This window comes from Passer domesticus, chromosome 2 (genome assembly GCF_036417665.1).
Source record: "Passer domesticus isolate bPasDom1 chromosome 2, bPasDom1.hap1, whole genome shotgun sequence".
Lineage (NCBI taxonomy): Eukaryota > Metazoa > Chordata > Aves > Passeriformes > Passeridae > Passer > Passer domesticus.
The window spans coordinates 17,568,285-17,582,716 of record NC_087475.1 but is presented as its reverse complement, the minus strand read 5'-3'; the positions used below and the strand labels follow the sequence as shown (position 1 = coordinate 17,582,716).

Below are 14,432 nucleotides of genomic sequence, written 5' to 3'. Positions count from 1 at the left end.
TAGAAGCAGCACCTTGTGTGACTCTGTGCATTGGGACACAAACCAGACCACTCATTAATATTCTGCCAACAACAAACCTCCCTTCCCCAGAATAAACAATATTAAAAAAAAACACAAAATCCTGTTGTTATGTCTTCCCTTTATTACTCATTCTCCCTGTGGCAAGGAATATCTGATCCTGATAGATCAGCTGTGGAAAAGGGGAGGTGTCACACAGGAATTGCCTTTTCAGATCCCGTCCCTGTCTCAGCAACCCCATGAATTTGGTTTAGAGACACTTTAGCTCTCACTTCTTCTGCCCCTGAAGCTAAGAGTCCAGATCTCCCCCTTTCCTGTGCTAGAGCACCTTTGGTCAGTTTCCTGAACACCTCTGTTTCTTTCTAGAATTGGTTTTTGCACCCTATCTCACCTGATGCCACTACTCAAGCCAAGAAATGTCCCCAGGCTGCTTTCTGAGTCTCTCTATTGTTTTGGTATCATGCTGTAGCAGGTGCTTGGTGCTGCCTGCCCAATGCAAAGCCATGGTGTGCTGAGCGCTGCTGGCAGCTTCGCTGTCCCCCAGCCGTGGAGAGAGAATGTGCTTGTTCCATGCACATCACTGTGGGTGGGCTCTTGGTGGGTGCTGCTGTGGGGAGGGGGGCTAGCATGACTCTGAGGGTTGAGATTAAGTGGTGGGGTTGAGTGGAAGTTGGACTTTGCCTCAGTCCATGGGAATGTATCCCTGCAATAAAGCTGCTTCTCAGCTTCAGGTTTAAAGAGCACAAAAACCATGTCTTTCTGCAGGATAGGAGGAGCAAAGCATATCTGTGGTATTGGGAGATGGTTTAGGGAGAGCCCCAGTCCTGATGCTTTCAGCCAGGTTACTGTTAGAAAAATGAAAGATGAGCTTAGTGGAGCACATATCCACAGTCCCTCCTCCAGCCCACCCTGCCTCAGAAGACTTCTAATACTGGCCCAGGCAAGGGAGAGCATGGAACAAACCAGTATCAGATGGAGATAGCATTGTTAGATAGACCTATTGTTAGACTCTGTGCACAACTGTCAGCCTGCCCTCCCATAGACTAGTTCAGGAATGATGAAAGAGTTAGAACTCCTGTGGAGAAAGCAGAGAACTGGAGACAGTTCACCAAAAGCCTTACAGACACATGTTCCTGTCCCATCCCAGTATTTTGCCTCTTTTATTCTTCCTCTACAAACAAGCAGGAATTTGGGTGGCAGAAACCAGTAAGAGGTTAATTAGTGCATAGATTAATGCTGGATGTCACATGGTCTGTCCTAACAGCTCTATTAAATGTGACAGGGTGCTGTGCTTGCCAGCACAAACCAAAGCTCCCCTCATCTTGCTGGGTTTTTCCTTATTGTGTTCCACAAATAAGGCCTGCCTCATGTCTGTCTGTCTGTCTGTAATTGCTCTCTGACACAGAATATCCCACCTATTCGTGACTCAGCATCTCAAAAGAATGTTATTTCCAGGATGGAAATGAGCACAGTCAGCTACAATAATATTTTTTTTAATTAGTTCCTTTTAAACCTTTAACACTATCCTTATCCTTGCATATATTGAAAACACCCTTTCTTGCACAGACTTGGCTTTTTCAGTTCAGATTTTGGGCTTGGGATTTGTTTGTTTGGGTTGTTTTTTTTTTTTTTTTGCTGGGAGTTTTATAGGACTATTAGTGCTCCTGTAAAAAAAAAAAACACTGACAACCAAAACAACAACCACACACTGAGTGAGACCTGTTGCAAACACTTTCAGTGTCAGATATGCTGGAAAATCCAAAGAGAATATAGTTTTGAAATGAGCTTCAGTAAGAAATGTTCTTAAACGCTCTACTGAGGATTGTATTGAGTATTTTAGATTGAATTTTAATGTGGGTTTTTTCCCAGATGGTTGAGGAAGGATACAGCTGAGACAGATAAACAGCTTTAAATGCACATGCCTGTTTAACTTGACAGTTTGCAAACAGTGGAGTAACAAAGTTCATGAGCTGCACGAGGAGCCATCTCAAGCTCTCCACAATTGTCACTTGTGACCAGCCCCCACCTTGTGAGCCACAAATGCGCCTGCATGGGCTGTGTTGCTCCCTCACAGTGCAGGTGGGGATGTGTCTCACAGCAAACCTGATGTGCCTGAGGGAGTAGGGCAAAGGCTTCCTTGAGACATCAGACTCAATGAGAGCAAGGGTTGCCTGGGCCAGCTGTGCAGGAGGGCTCTCTGTTCCAGGGCATCCAGCTCCCTGCTCAGGGCTCTGCAACACCTGATGTACCCCAGAGCCCCAGATTAAATTCCCTGTGCTGAGGGCCTAGCTCTGGTACCATGGCACTGAGGCTGTGGGGAGGGCCTCAGTCTGTCATTCATGGAAGATAAGGGAGAACAGCTCCATGGAGGGGTGCTTGGCAGTGGAATGAGGCTACCTGCATGCAGATCTGAGGAGTGAGCAACATGGCTCTCGTGGAAATCTCTGGGGTCCCTAGTGCTGGGGAAGGAGAGTAGCTTCATGGGATGGGACCCAAATGGGTGGAATCTGAGTGAGGGAAAATAAGAGCAAGAAAGCTTTTTCTCTCTGAGGTACTGACAAGAAGTGTGCTTGAGCTGCAGCACCAGAGCACTGTCTCCCATTGCCTGCTTGTTGCCTTTCTGGGAAAATGGGCTCTGCCCACTAAGCAAACAGAACCACAACAAATAAATACCTCACTAAACAAGTCCATCAGTTTTATTCTTTCCACAGAAACAATCTGAAATATCCCTGATAAAGCTAGCTGCTCAGGCTAAAACTGGGTCACATGCTTCACAATTTATCCTTTTGTTTATTTTTTCTCAGTAATCTATGCTGAGAAAGGTTTTTCATCTTCATCTGTATCAAAAGCTGATCTTTTGTTCTTCTCTATTGCTTTCATTCAGTGTTTGGAACAGCAAATTTATTTGTACAGAGCTAGGTAAGCTTTGGTGTTTCTCAATGTGATTTTTCAAGTGCATAATGTTGCTGTTATACATTTCCTTTTCATCTGAAAAGCAAACTGGTCTTTCTTTTGTAATGCAAGCCTAAAAACTGATCAGGTGCCAGTTTCTGGTTTTCTGTTACCAAGTTCCAGCTGCAGAAGTCAATTTGCTGGCCTGCAGTCTAAGTTCAGCCTCAGATGAAAGGATACTGCAGACAGCAGAAGCAGAGGGTTTGGCATAGAGAGGTAACATGCATTTCCTATTTGCAAAATGATCAGTCTGCCCATGAAGGTCATTCTGAGGAGAATTCCAGCTGTTACAGTGAAGAAATTATGAGGAGGGATAGAGGGATTCCACTTAAACAAGTGAGAATGGGCAGAAGAAGGACCAGCAAGAAGTAGGAAAGTAAATTTACAAAGGAAGAGCCATTTGAAGAAAGGAGGAAAAAATTAGAGAGATAGCAGAATAAAAAGGAAGATGAGATGGGGAGCCAGGTGTGGAGGTTTTGTGTCTGAAATGCACGGAGTGGGTATCATGATGGGTGTGGGACAAGATGTATGCAAAGCACTTAGTGAGCAGGCAGGAAAGGGAATCACTGTACTTGTATTCACTTGTGCCCCTAGGATCCTAAAAAGCTTATTTTGATTCTCAGTAGTGAGAAAAATCTCCAGTAGTGCTTTTAACTAGTCTTCAGGGCAGTTAAAACAGTGGTCGAAACTCAAAAGTGCTGTATTGTGAATGAGAAATAAGACATGAGCACAGAATGTATCTTTAAGAGGCCACTATTAGTTGCAATCCCCACTGTGACAAATAGAAAAGTGCATCATAGTCTCTGCCCAGCTGCTGAACACAAGTGCCTGATGTTCCATAAAGAGGAATTCAGACTGCTGGTTTTGTCACCAAACTCATCCATTGATTTTCATCTTGTTAAATGGTGTATTCAAGGTTACAGTTTGGAGTCCTTTATGTCCTTACAACTCTGCACATCTAACTAGTGAGTAAGAGAACATAAACCTCACTGAAAATTCTAGTTATTGTGTCCTCATCCTACTTAGAGCAGCTTAGTCCAGCCTTATTTCACTGCCCCATAGACTCCAGGCAGCTGGGTAATAACCTTGACACCCCAGCTATTGACTTTTTTCAGGCTAACTTGCACATTGGATGCAAGATAGGTATTCATTTACAGGCAACATTTACAAAAAGTTCATTTAAAAGCACAATTCTTCTCTTGCCTGGCCAATCAGGTTCTAGCTAAGCCTGAGAATAGGGGAAGAACTTCTGCAACACGTCTAGCTTCTGAAATGCTTTTGCAATATTGAAGTACAGTTCTTCCCATAAGAGAGATTGAAAAAAAGAGATTAAAAAGTCTAAGGGCATGAAAATCAAACAAGATTAACAGCCACTAAGACAGATCTCCTGCTGATCTGTCCCACAGTAAAGCCTTCCATTTTGAACTTTACTTCACATGTATTCTCCTGTCCTTGCATGTTTACACCCATTTCCTCATCTGCCAGGGACAAAGTTGCCAAGATGTTCTCAATTTTGACATCAATACAAAGTACAGATAATTGTCGTGGCTTGTTATTTTCATCACAGCCTTTATACCTTACACCCCTCTGCATTACATCAATGTAACTTCATTGATCTTTGCTGACCAGGTATTTTCCAACCCAGGTTTGCTATGTCTATGTTCTTGCATAGTAAATTTCAAATCCTGTCCTTACCCCACAAATTATGTCCATCTTGATCACTTAATTAAGATTTATTTTCCATTTCCATGCCAGTGATTTTTCCATACAGCTTTCACCTTAAAATTTGCTTTCCCAATACCACCAAAGTTATTTTCTTGTCTGCCTTCATGCTCCTCTTTTTGATATCACTCTTTCTTTTGTTTTGGTTTCTCAAACCTTTTACCACATAAATCACTGCTGTACTGTAGTCACTGTTTTACTCATTTGTTCTCTGGTACAGAGTATCTGGATGAGGTTCTTACACACCATTTATTTCATTGCCTTGCAGTTCTCCCTCACCTAATCAGATCTCAAATCAAGCTTTGGTAGCCTCTGCAGAATGGGTTCTATGTTTTCCTTTTAACAGTGATGATGTGAAGGGTGCAAACATTGCAAAGAATGAATGTGTTAACTGTCAGGCTCTAAAGCAACTTTCCTAGAGCCACTCTTCTTGACCACATGCAGAGCAGGGATTGCTAACAATAACTATGTATAAAGATGCATGAAACAATACATATTTGAATGAAAAATATTCTATATTTTCTTTCTTATGACTTTCCAATCAAGACAGAAATTACTCCACCAGCATTCAAATAATCTGATATCTACAGTAAACAGGGATAGCAATAACCTACAAAAACTCTCATTCTAATTTTCCACTTGGTGAACAAGACTACGTACTTTTATATTTTGGTATGTTCTGAATGTTATTCATTATTGAAAAGACCATGCTAATCATAGCTACAAGGTTTAGAAAATAGAAACTAATTTCTTCATATGTAAGTGAACAGCATTTGTCCCACTGGATGGTAAAATCTTGAGTTCAGTTGCTGTAAAACAAAATAGTTTCTACTTTTTGAGACAGAAAGGTTAATTTAGGTTAACTGATCTGTAAGACTTGTAGTGTTTTGTCTTCTGGCTGATTATTAGGGTAATGTTAAATTTGATTGAATTTTGCTGAAGAAGAAACTGATACCCTTGATCCATCAACCTTTTTCTTATCTGACCTGTCTGCTTATTCCCTTTCTGCACCCATTTTATGGATTTTAAGTGTGCGTAATTGAAATTTAAATATTAATACTTTTTTTTCTTTCCTTCTTTTGTCTTCATCAAGATGGTATCTGAATACTGAACCAAACAACCTTTTCTACTAACAAATCTGAAATGCCAGCATTGTGCCCTTTATGAATATATAGAGAGACTAGGAGGGCAGGATCTTCAAAAGCCATAAGAAGAGGACAGAGTGGAACTTAGAGACCAGGAGAAATAATAATGCCAAGTCTGTACCACATCCAGTGTCTGAAATATCAAAAGACAGCTAAACACTGGGCTATGGAAAGTGAATATGCCATGATCATTGAAAGCATGATTTACAGGGCACCTCTAAAAGGTAATTTGCATGAGTGGAAAGCTGGACAAAATAACTTTTTCTTAAATGGATGAATGGATGAAATGGATGAAAAAGAAAATAAATCTCATGGAACAGGAGAAGGGAAACTTGTCCCCACAACACCTGGCTGGAGAGCTCTGTGTAGCTCCATTTGCAGCCTTATTGATTGGGAGAACACTGGGGAGCCAGGACAGTGGCACAGAGAGACCATAAGAAAGAAAGAAGCTGTTCTGATTCCCCTGGCATAGAAGACTAATAGTCAAGTCAGAACATGACAGAGAAGTAAATCCCCAGATCAGCTGTAGTATTAGGGAGATTAAAGAGAATCCTTTAAGTATCCTAATGAATTTTCAAAGTCTAGTCCTAGCAGATGCCTCAGGAAAAAGTGACTAGGAAAAAAAACCACAAACTTTTCATTGAAATGATAGATGCAAATAGAACCAAATTTCTGATAACCATGCAGGGTGTTTGAGAATCACAGTAACTTTGTTGATCTCAAAGCACTCTGGTAAGCTGAAAGTGTCTATTTGGAGGCAGGTATCATCAGGTGCAGGAAAAAACAGAGAAGTTCCTCTGTTCTATATCATCTTATGTCCTTCTGGCAAGTGCCAGCAGGTTTAAGAAAGCATGTATTGTCACAAAGAAAGTATAAAAAGGCTTTGGTTTGTTGTGACCCAAAAGAGAAAAAACTGCTTGCCCTTATTGCTCATGAGATCTAGCAACAGTTAGATAATGAATAAAACATGAAGTAAGCTGTTAGAACTCAAACCTTTAGATGGAGTCCATGACCCATGTGAGTCTAACAATGAGCTCAACCACTTTCAAATTATCAGCACATGGGAGGTTCCCCACTTTGGTACTAAACTAGTGCTACACATGGTAATAGGTAGTTGGCCTACATTTACAGCTCTTGAGGTCTGGCACCACAAATACTCTTGTCCATTACCCTTGTACTTGGTTTGTGATTTTTGTTAATCACTAAGGCTTGTTGGTTTGCAAGCACTTTGGTTGTGGCTTCTACAGAGAAATCAAGGCTAAAAGCAAAACAAAAGACACAAAACAAAAATAAAATTACTGCAATGATAGCCCATAACTGGCTCTCAGACATTATCTGAGAACCTCTATATTAAGTTCCTCAATATTGCTAAACAGGCGATTTTAATATTAATTTTGCAACAACTCATAATGAATAGAGGAAAGCAAAGACTGGTGAGCCAGTCTGATATGGACTACAAGACCAAATATCCAGTGTTTCAGGACAAAGAGCACAAGACTGAATAATGTGCAGAAAATCTAACTTAGTTTATTCTCTTCCCATTTCCTAAGTGTCTGAGAGAAAGTTTCTCAAGTGTCTAAACCTCATCTTTAATAGGTACCTAAGGTGCCTGTTGATCTTATTATTTGTTCTGTTTAACTGCCATTCTTAATTGCTTTGGTACTTCTAGGAAAAAAGTATTAAGGCTATCAGTCTTCACATTGAAAGCTATTTAAAAATTGGAAACAACAGGACAAACAGGAAAAACATGAATCAGTAATCTTTAGTCCCATTGCTGGGATTAGTGCTGGAACCAGCACTAATTAAGCATTTTCATAAGAAAGCTATTTCATCATAAAATTCCCAGTTTGCAGAAGGTACTGAGCTTTTTCTGGCGGTCCAGTGCTATAGCAAAGGCAAGTAACTCTAGAAGGAACTGATGTGGGCAAAAAGGTGGCAGATATATTCAAGGCAGAGAAATACGAAGTAATGAAAAAGTAATCTGAAACTTACCTTTATGTTCAACTACTACCTAACAGAGAAGATATCTTGGAGTACTCATTGGCAGATCAAAAAAAGACTAAATAAAGAGCAGCAGCCAAAATGGCCAATAAAATATTTAACATCATCAGGAAGGGACCTAGGAATAAAATCGAGGGCACCATTTTGCTTCTATATATAACCAAGTGTACTGTACTGAATTCTGTGGGTTTTTCTGGCCTTCATATCTCAAGAGAAATGTAATGGAGTTAGAGAAAGTGCTGACAAAGGCAACTACAAAAAGTTAAGGCTGAGAAGTAGCTGCTTTACTCTAAGAGATTTAAAGGGCTGGGATCTTGGAGGGACAGACTGACAAGAGAATGTAACTCAAATTTTAAAGATCTATAAGGTGGAAGGCAAATAAAATTCAGAAATCACAGCACATCTCACCTAGTCATACTTTTAATGACTTTAATAAAAGAAGTTTGGATGCTGGAGCAGTATCAAGGTAATGGACCACTGAAAGTGCTGAAGTTTGCATACCCTCCTTAAATAGAACTGAATTTTTCAAACTTTCGAGGCAGAATATTGGGTTGGTAGGGTTTGATCTGATTTGGCTGGATAGGATTTGATCTGACCTTCCAGGATGATTCTTGGGTTCAGAAGATCTCCGACCCCAGGGCTGCAGTAGTGCAGCCTCCCCCCTCAGGCTTTCCCCAGTAAGCACTAAACTGTTTGAAGGAAAAGGAAACAAACTCTGCCTGCAGCTCCCCTATAAATCATAAATCTTCCCCCAGTTGCCAGCCACATGGTCACATAATTTCTAATCTGCACAATATGTAAATTGATTGATTGTATTTGTCCTTTTTTGGGGGGTTGGGAGAGGATATGATACTATGCTGATGTAACAGACCATGTCTTCTCTGAAGATGTGGATTTTCTCACCCCTTCTGTGTCCAGAATTAGAGTGCCAAGTAAAGGTTTTGCAGATGATGCTTGCTGCTTAGTGAGACAAAACCTATTTTTTATGTGTACCTGGATACAGACCTTAACCACAAGCCTGGATAAGATCTTTCGTCTTTGAACAAATAATTCTGTTAAAATCATAGAGAGAATCTACTCTTATCTTTATTTTCACATTTGAAGAACCATTAACTTCTGATGTGACTGCCAGGGCTTATTTTTAATGAGGAATTGTTTACGCTGACAACTGCATTCAGGCAGTTGAGATAAAATATTTGCACTGAACAAAAGAAAATCCTCACTGTCCTTCTTTCCCATTAAATAGCACTGGTGCTTACCTGAGGTAACTTAGTGTTGCAAACTGATCTTTTATTCAGCCATATGTGTCACAGCTTTCTCTTTGTAAGATGGGGACAATAACAGTAAGATTGGCTATAAAAGTAATGTTTTCTTCCATGACAGCGAAGTTGAGATGAGCAATTACTGAGCACTTAAGTCTCTGAGATGCTTTGTTGAAGTGTTCAGCAAAGTGGAATCAGGTTCCTCTTGTACCATTCTTCAGAAAGCTATGAATATGGTTCAGATAATCCAGTGGATTTTATCTACATATGCATAAGGCAAGAGCAGCTCTGGTTTTCATTCTTATTTTCAGCCAGGAGTTTAGCACCCGAGGATATAGAAGTGGAACTAAAACCTCCAGAATTTACATTCCCAGTTTCTTTCAGACAAAAGGAACAAAACAAATTTCCCTCCTTGGCAATGGCTTAATTGTCTTAAAAAAACCAAAGAGTGAGCAGGGTAATTAATATTCATTGTTTATCCTCATGAAGGAAAGGAGTTTTCACGGCAAGCTAGGTGAACAAAGCCCTGGAGAAAGGCAGGCATTACGTCTCCTGCTGTTTCCTTGCCTTGCTATCTCCTGGTTCATAAAGCAAGTGCTTTGTCTCCCTGCAGGACCTGACAGCCTAAGTTATGGGTCATTGCCTCGCTGCAAAGCAAGAGAGAACAAAAGAACACAATATTTGTGGAAATGCTTCTCGCAGACCAAGCACGTTGTGTTAGCTTGGAAGACAGGAGGTCAGAGGAGACTGGCACACCTCCACGGCTAGCAGGGCTGCACCTGTGAGTGGTGGGAATGGTGAGCCCACATCTCCTCCTCTGGGAAACAATCAGATGGAGAATTTCCATCTGATGAGGGAATTCATAAGTATTTGCAATTTGGGAAAATCAGGTTAATGAAATATCTCCTGCTATGAAACACCACATTGAAATATTTCCTGTTAGTATGACGAACTTTTCTCTTTGTCAGGCTGCTCACCTGTCTCTGCCAGGTTCTCAGCATGTGAGCTCCAGTGGAAGGAAAACCTTTCAGGGGTTTTCCTCATGCACCCTTTTACAGAGCTCAGTCACAGTATTTGTATCCAAAATGGAGGTAAAACTGACTTGGAGACAACTTGGGCACACAAGTTGTCACATGCTGCAGGGTGGAAGGTTTGCAAGCCATGGTTGTGAGAAGTTTTGCGAATATCTCACAGGAAATCAATTAATAAAATCTGTATTAATCCAAATCCTAGAAAGAGTTAAGTTTTGAAAAGGAATGTTTAGGCTGATGTTAATACAACATGACAGGTTGGGTTGTGAACCAATTGGTTTGAAAAGGACATAGTTAAGGTGGGAAAGTTTTCAGTAGAGCTGAGACCTTCAAATGTCAGGAATTGTCCAGCATGTATACCCCTTATTTTATTTTCTCTTCATTGAACCCCTGTTTTTGCCACATCTGTTGTTTTCTACCACTGGATCATAAAAATTCTTATTTGGATTCAATGTGAGTGACTCACAGTAAACTATGCATTCAGCAGTAATAGAGAAATTTTGGTGTGTATCCACAAATGATTTGATTTTTACTCATTTGGTTGCTATGCCAAATAATTTAATGAATGTTTTCTGAAACAAAATGTCAGCCTGTGGCATGACTGCAAACTATTCAATAGATGTATTCTTACCTGTGTTCATTATTCTTGTAAATCTGCATTAAAACATTGGCTGACCTCAGTGATTGATGTAAGCACTCAACTTCATGAATTACATATCCTCCTAATTAAGCCTTTTCTATAGCTTACGGTCCCAGGTAAGCTGGAATATACACATTCTTCATGTATATTATGTATATTTAAAGTAATATTGCAGAATAAAAAGAATTATTAAAAAAAGACCAACTAAAAAAACCAAAAACAAACAAACAAACAAACAAAAAAAGAACACAGGCTAGAGATGTTCTGAGTCTAGTGAAAACCTGACAGGCAGTAGGAAATGCTTTCTTTCCAGCCATGGCAACCACACAGAAGAGATTCACATCTGAGAATCTCAGCCTTTCAGACTGGAGATCAAACTAGTCTTGGATATTAAAAATACTCTTCTAAATTCTGAATTTTGCTGGCAACTTGCTGCCTTGACTAAAACCTGTGGCAAAAGGGTCATGGCTTTTTAGAGTCAAAACCCTGCCCCTTGCATAGAAAGAAGATACATTTAATGGGAACTATCTGCCCTGGCTAATCTTCATGAGGCAGGTTTGGCTGACAGTGCAAGAGATGAGGTTTTCTTCTTCAGCCAGTTTAACAATTTCAGGAGACAAAGATTTATCAGATGCAACAAATGATTAGAAGAGCAATTAATATTTTTTTTCTTTCAAATTTAATATTTTCAATAACTTTTTTATCTTCTAAATCTGTTCCTTAAGTTCCATGGTAATCTGCAGCAGAGATGAAACTAAGAAGTGACTCTGCAAACACAAAATTAAATTCTCCACTCCTACATGTCTTCAAATGACATCAGTCCCTTGGGGTTTTTTTCGCTCAGAGGATTCCTTCCTGTGCATCATCACAGCATCATGGTTACTATGGGCAACGTGCCTAGGCTAAGCCAGCTCTCTGGATTCCCTAGTCTTCCCTAGGAAAGCAGATACTTTCAGAGGGCAATTCAACCTTCACTTTTGGCTGGATGAGAGGACTCACAACCAAAGAGTCTAGAAAGAGCCACAGCTGGCTCACTGTCCCACCAAGTTAGCCAGGACAGGATAAGCAGGGAGAAAAACTGGACAGACACAGTCTACAGCTATTGTAAAATATTTGGCCAGAGGTGAATTACTTGTGCAAATAAGATGGACTGCAAAAATATCCCACCAATCCATGATTTTGGCATAGAGGGAGGCAAGCACCATGTTTGGCTTTACTTGGTTCTGCCTTTGCAGCAACTTTTTTCTCTTCAGTGCTTTTCTTCTTCAGTGATATTTTTTTTTAAAACCCAGAAAGACTCAGCAGTGTTAGAATGCAGGGCAGGAGCGAAGAAAATACCTAAAATTTGTCAGATGTTGAGTCCCAAGAGTAGAATGGTAGTACAAGGTTCAAATATAGATTTTCAGCCAAAGTGAAATTTTGTTGAAATCTGACAGCAAATTTCAGGTTTGCTTGTGGGAAGAGATGAAAAGAGCAGAAAACAATGAAATACCACAAGCTCTATTCTTCTAGGAAATCAAGCAGGAAGTATGATTCAAATTCTCTACTAACCAATTTGTATGGGTTAAAAATAGATATCTCTTGTCTCAAGCATTCTTTGTAAAACACACCAACCAAGACCACTGGTGAATCACAAGATGGAGAAGACAATGTTCAGAAAACTAGAAAATTTGTAGGAATAAGAATTTGTAGGAAATTTGAATATGATACTGCTCCAAGCAAAAGAATAGCAAAAGAGATTTTTTTCCAAAAACACAGCATGGATTTTCAACCTGGTATGATAAAATTACCTGGCTGCAGTTAAATGGCACTGCACAAAGACTATTGCATATTGCATTTAAGTAGCATTTCTTCTAAGACCAGATGGTTAAGTGGTTTGCTTCATAAGTGCCACATTTTCACGACCTGGAAAGGTTCTTACTTTCGATCCTCATTTTCATTTACTTAAACAATAATGATGAAAGAACAGGATGCTTCAGGCAGGCTCAGGTTAATAGGTATAAATTGTGCTCTGGAGTATTGACTCCTTCAAGTCAGTTATTGATTCCCATAAAACAGCCTGCATCTAATTATTTTTTATCTTACTGTAGAAAGTGTATATGAATTAACCACATGAATATAAGGTCAAATCCTGAAATTTGTGTTCAGTTTTCAGTTCAATATTTATTGAAGTAACATTCCCACTGAAGTGCAGCCAAAGATCTGCAGGAAAACTCGCTCTGTTCATTGATGCTTTTAGACACACACACATGCACACACCAGAGTTTATCAAGTGGTCTGGTGGGCAGGGCACTCTGCATCTTGTGGAAGGTTCAGCAGAGCTGAGGCCTGAATTTCAATTAAACCACCCAGAAAAGTGTACTGATCCCTGGGCTATGGCTCAGTTCATGATGTGTTTATGTTAATCATGAGTATTTTTACCTGGAATGTCATCTTGGACATGAGGAACACCCCCAAAGCAAGTTTCCACAACTAGTACATTCCTTCTGAAAGTTTCATGATTGAGAAATTTTTGTTTTGCAACAGAGTGGAAAAAAATATAACACAATTCCTGAGCCACTCCATGATTTGTGTTATGGACATTGAGAACAACTGACATTGGGATGTTGCTGGACAAAAAATTAGAGTGGGACTCATTTGCTCAGGCTGGCATATCCATCTAAAGCATTGCATTATTCACCCTCCAGTTCCCTTATCAGCAGAGAGAAGCAAGCTCTCATGAGAATAATCCCATGCTATCACGCACAGCTAAAATACAGCAGACAATTCAAATCCCAAATGTGCAGTTTTCCCTCTATTACTCCAAGGGACCTTAGTGATGAGCAACTGAGGTGTAAATTTCTTCGGCAAGGTGAGGCAAATCCCATCCAAGGGCTCTTTTCCTGAAGGGGTAAGGCCATGGAGCAGGGAAGTTACGCCTGTTGTCACTCTCCAGGTCCATCACCAAGGCAGTAGCAGAAGCCAGGCTGCTCCTGGTGTCCCAAACTCCTGGGACATGTGGCCATTCCATGTAGCAGGCTGCTTTGCCCAGATAAAGTTTATTTGCTTGGCCACTTTCCATACAGACAGATTCTTCCACATGGGTTTTCTCCTATGGATGTGGGGCATCTCTCCACAGTTACATCCCAGAAACTAAAAGAAAGAAATATTTCATGGCTGGAGTGTAGTGAGATACATCAACCTCTACTTAATGTTTTTTTGGGGGTTTTTTGCTAGCTACAATATATAATTGCTTTAATGTAATTGTTTTAATATAGTGCACTTTATGTTATATCAACTAGTGTTTTTAGCTTTTATACTGTGCATTAAGTAATTCTAATTAAGATCTTCTGTCTGTTCATTTTTCTTAATAAATAACTTATCTTTTAGAAATATATCTGATTTGCCATTAAACCTGTAGGACAAAGTTACAAAACCAAAACTGTTAACAAAATCTAAGGCTAAGGAAGGATTTACTTTCATTTAAACCCCTTTTTAGGAAGGAGTTTGAATACACAAAAGAGTTCTTTCTGGACCTCAGACTCAGAGAGGGTTTTGTTAGCAAACTTTGTCAGAAGTAGCCATGACATTCCATCAGACTGCAATTCCATCCAGCACTTTGCAGAATGGTGGTATTTAGTTTTTGTGGGGAAAAAGACCCGCATATTCACTTAATCTTCAA

At 40.0% G+C, this 14,432-nt stretch overlaps 1 long non-coding RNA gene across 1 annotated transcript; it reads left to right on the top strand.

Moving 5' to 3' along the window:
- Positions 1–3,795: 3,795 nt before the first annotated feature.
- LOC135295211 (uncharacterized) lies at positions 3,796–9,881 on the top strand. Its single transcript, XR_010357240.1, has 3 exons — positions 3,796–3,935; positions 5,786–6,061; positions 9,714–9,881. It is a non-coding gene; the product is annotated as an uncharacterized LOC135295211 (long non-coding RNA).
- The last annotated feature ends 4,551 nt before the right edge of the window (positions 9,882–14,432 follow it).